At 50.8% G+C, this 4,612-nt stretch overlaps 1 protein-coding gene across 1 annotated transcript in view; it reads left to right on the top strand.

Moving 5' to 3' along the window:
• The window catches only part of ULK1 (unc-51 like autophagy activating kinase 1), a 77,785-nt gene that overhangs the window by 30,664 nt on the left and 42,509 nt on the right, over positions 1 to 4,612 (top strand). The gene's annotated exons all lie outside the window — the stretch shown is intronic.

Here is a 4,612-nt window from a genome sequence, read left to right as displayed (position 1 = left end):
AGCTAAGCCATCATATCCCCTGTGACCTGCACGTATCCATCCAGATGACTTGGAGCAACTGAAGATCCACAAAAGAAGTGAAAATAGCCTTAACTGATGACATTCCACCATTGTGATTTGTTTCTGCCCCACCCTAACTGATCAATGTACTTTGTAATCTCCCCCACCCTGAAGAAGGTTCTTTGTAATTCCCCCCACCCTTGAGAATGTGCTTTATGAGATCCACCCCCTGCCCCCAAAACATTGCTCTTAACTCCACCGCCTATCCCAAAACCTGTAAGAACTAATGATAATCCACCGCCCTTTGCTGACTCTCTTTTCGGATTCAACGCACCTGCACCCAGGTGAAATCAACAGCCTTGTTGCTCACACAAAGCCTGTTTGGTGATCTCTTCACACAGACGGGTGAAACAGTACCCACATGCACAGCAGCATGATTCCCGTAGTCAAAGGTGGAAATAACCATGTGTCCATCTGTGGGTAAATGGACAAAGAAAATGTGGTCCGGCTCACGGAGGCTCACACCTGGAATCCTAGCACTTTGGAAGGCTGAGGCAGGTGGATTGCTTGAACCCAGGAGTTGGAGACCAGCCTGGACAACTCATTGAGACCTGGTTTCTACAAAGCATGAAAAAATTAGCTGGGTGTGGAGGCGTGCGCCTGTAGTCCCAGGTACTCGGGAAGCTGAGGTGAAAGGTTCACCTGAGCTCGGGAGGCGGAGGTTGCAATGAGCTGGCTCCTGCCAGTGCACTCCAGCCTGGGCTACAGAGTGACATCCTGTCTCAAAAAAAAAGGGGGGAAAGAAAGAGGAGAAAGAGAATGTGGTCTATCCACACAACGGGTATCATCCAGCCTTGAAAAGGAAGGACATTCTGACACACAGGACTGTAAGGGCCACATCTCGGGACCGTAAGGGCCACAGCTGAGCCGCAGAAGGTCTGTGGAAAAATGAACTCACAAAAAGCAGGTGAGAAGGAGCATGCATGTTTATGGAACGTGTGCATCCAGGGAGAATCACAGAGCGACTGCCCACACCCTCGGGGAGGTCAGAAGCAAAGCAGGTTATGGGAGGCGGGGAGAAGGGCAGCTCTGTTGAGGGGATACACCGGGAGAATGCATGTGTCTGGGAAGCCACGGTAACCCCCAGATGGTTCTCTCTGAAGGGAAAGGGCTAACTCGTAGGTGGTTCTGTGATGGGAAAGGCTCTGTTCAGGTGTGGCCACATTCTTGGTCCTCCAGGGAGGGGAAGGAATAAACAATTGCTCTCCTTGGTGGGTCTGCATCTTAGGCAGATAAAGAAGCTTTGACTTTGGGAGAAGCTGGGGGAGGTTGGAGAGACCGTGAGCGCTTTTCTTCAGTTCAGTGTGTCGAAGCGCCCTATTTTGGGGTATCAATTGCTGTGCCCTACACTACAACACGGATGAACCTGGAGAACATCATACTCAGTGAAAGAAGCCAGTCACAGAAGCACAAATACCGTAGGATTCTATGTATATGAGGTTTTTAGAGGAGTTGAACCACAGAGACAGAAAGCAGGAGAGTGGGCCCGCCTCCATGGCTCACGCCTGTAATCCCAGCACTTTGGGAGGCGGAAGCGGGCGGATCACCTGAGCTCAGGAGTTTGAGATCAGTCTGGCCAACATAGCGAAACCCCATCTCTACTAAAAATACAAAAATTAGCCGGGTGTGATGGCGCACACCTGTAGTTCCAGCTACTCAGGAGGCTGAGGCAGGAGAATCGCCGGAACCCGGGAGGTGGAGGTTGCAGTGAGCGGAGATCATGCCACTGTACTCCAGCCTGGGTGACAGAGCAAGACTCTGTTTCAAAAAAAAGAAAGTAGAAGAGTGGGTGCCAGGGGCTAAAGGAGGGGAATGAGGAATGAGTCTTCAACAGGGACGAGTTTCAGTTTTGGAAGCGGAACGAGTTCTGGAGCTGGATGGTGGTGACAGTTATACAACAATGTTTTTATAGAGACAGGGTTTCACCATGTTGCCCAGGCTGGTCTCGAACTCCTGGGCTCAGGCGATTCTCCTGCCTCGTCCTCCCAAAGTGCTGGGATTACAGGCGTGAGCCATCACAGCCGGCCCACAACAATGAGATTGTATGTAATGTCACTGAACTGTGCACTTAAAAGTGGTTAAGATGGGCCGGGTGTGGTGGCTCACGCCTGTAGTCCCAGCACTTTGGGAGGCTGAGACGAGTGGATCATGAGGTCAGGAGTTCGAGACCAGGCTGGCCAACATGGCGAAACCCCATCTCTACTAAAAATACAAAAATTAGCCGGGTGTGGTGGCACGTGCCTGTAATCCCAGCTACTTGGGAAGGTGAGGCAGGGGAATCACTTGAACCTGGGAGGTGGAGGTTGCAGTGAGCCGAGATCACACCATGGCATTCGAGCCTCGGTGAAAAAAGCGAAGCTCCGCCTCAAAAAAACAAAACCAAAAACAAAAACAAACACATTCTGAGGCTGGGTGTGGTGGCTTATGTCTGTTGTTTAATTTTTAATTTTTAATTTTTTTTTTTTGAGGTGGAGTTTTACTCCGCCGGGCGTAGTGGCTCACGCCTGTAATCCCAACGGTTTGGGAGGCTGAAGCAGGAGGATCACTTGGGCCCAGGAGTTTGAGACCAGCCTGTGCAGCATTGTGAGATCTCATCTCTACAAAAAATACAAAAATTAGTGGGGTGTGGTGGCATGCACCTGTAATCCTAGCTGCTCGGGAGGCTGAGGCAGGAGGATCACCTAAGCCCAGGCAGTCAAAGCTGCAGTGAGCAGAGATTAAGCCACTGCACTCCAGCCTGGGTGACAGAGTGGGACCCTGTCTCAAAAAAAAAGAAACTGTGGTTCATATACACCATGGACTACTACACAGCCATAAAAAAGAATGAGATCATGTCCTCTGCAGCAACATGGATGGGGCTGGAGGCCGTTATCCCAAGCGAACTAACACAGTAACAGAAAACCAAATACTACATGTTTTCACTTATAAGTGGGAGGTAAACATTGAAAATGTACAGACACAAAGAAGAGAACAAGAGACACCAGGTCCCACTTGAGGGTGCGGGGGTGGGAGGAGGGAGAGAGGATCAAAAAATAATTTCTCCTGCCTCGACGTCCTAAAGTGCTGGGATTACGGGCGTGAGCCACCACAGCCGGCCCACAACAACGTGATTGTACTTAATGTCACTGAACTGTGCACTTAAAAATGGTTAAGATGGGTCAGGCGTGGTGGCTCACGCCTGCAGTCTCAGCACTTTGGGAGGCTGAGAGAGGATTAAAAAAAAAGCAGAGTACCTATCGGGTACTCTATCGGGCACTCTGCTTATAACCTGGGAGATGAAATAATCCGTTCATCAAACCCCTGTGAACCCTAATTTACCTGTATAACAAACCTGCCCACATACCACTGAACCTAAAAGTTATAAAAAGAATAAAACATTTAATAAGACCGCACAAAACAAAAAAGAAACACGTCCTCTCTTGGTGGGCCCAGTAACGGTTTCCAAATGCAAATCCCATCTTGCCATCTCACCCTCTCCTAAACTCTTCCTGGGTATTTCTTTGCGTTTGGGGTGAAGACCCCCTTAGCTTGACTTTCCAGGCCAGGGTGGGCTGGGCTGGGGTTCCCTGGGTCTTTCCAGGAGTACAGGCTTTGCCATCTCTAGCAATCTCGGCCCTTACGGTGTGCCCTGATCACCTCAGCACTTAGCCACCTGTTCACTCATTTTTTCTGTTGCAATTTTGCCACGGGTGGTACAATTATTGCTCTTCTTGTCCCCCACCCCTAAGCGCTGGAAGCTCCTACAGGTGGGTCTTGCTCTCACTGTGTCAACTGCAGCACTTACCTCGCAGCATCTGCTCTCCCGGCAGGCCGGTGTGCAGAAGACACTCGCTCAATGAACCAGGACGTGAGTGAATGCTATGGCTGACCACAGGGCACTGGGGAACCTCTTCATTTGGAAAACAGACGTCGTGGGCCAGGAGACCTCTTGCGCCTTCCAGCTCGGTGGCTTCTGGCCCCCAGCCCAGGGGCAGGAGTCTGTGTGTCCTGGGGCCTGGAGGATGAACTGAGTGCAGGTAAAAGGCATCCAGGACTTGCTGACCCATCCCAGGGTGGGCATCAGGCTGTCCAGCTGCTGGGCTGCTCTGGGAGGCAGCATGGAGGGTCCTGGCTGAAGTGTGTGCTTCTGGGCTGTTCCTTTGGGACTGTGCTGAAGGCTGGGGTGGTGAGCATTGTTTAGAATCATGCATTTGCAAAAGCAGCGGTTGCACGTGGTGAAAGCCATTCAAACTAGCACACAATGTGTCCGGTGCACAGCACTGAGTCTTCCCCAGTCTTCCCCAGTCTTCTGTGAGTGAGCCACCGGGCTCTTTTGGCTGCGGGCAGCGTGAGTTTGAACACACTCCCTAACTTTTCTGGGCCTTGATTTCCCCATCGGTAAAATAGGGATATAATAGCAAGTGCCTCGTGGAATCACTGAATGAATGCACTAATAGCTGGAAAGAGCACTGCTTGGGCTAAGTGATGAGTTAGCGGACATTATAGTTAGGAACGATCATGTACACATCCAGGCGTTTCACACACACACACACACACACACACACACACACAC

The sequence above is a fragment of the Mandrillus leucophaeus genome, unplaced genomic scaffold (assembly GCF_000951045.1).
Source record: "Mandrillus leucophaeus isolate KB7577 unplaced genomic scaffold, Mleu.le_1.0 Scaffold237, whole genome shotgun sequence".
NCBI classification, from domain to species: Eukaryota; Metazoa; Chordata; class Mammalia; order Primates; family Cercopithecidae; genus Mandrillus; species Mandrillus leucophaeus.
Note: the sequence above shows the minus strand (reverse complement) of the source record. Positions and strands in the feature narration are given on the sequence as shown.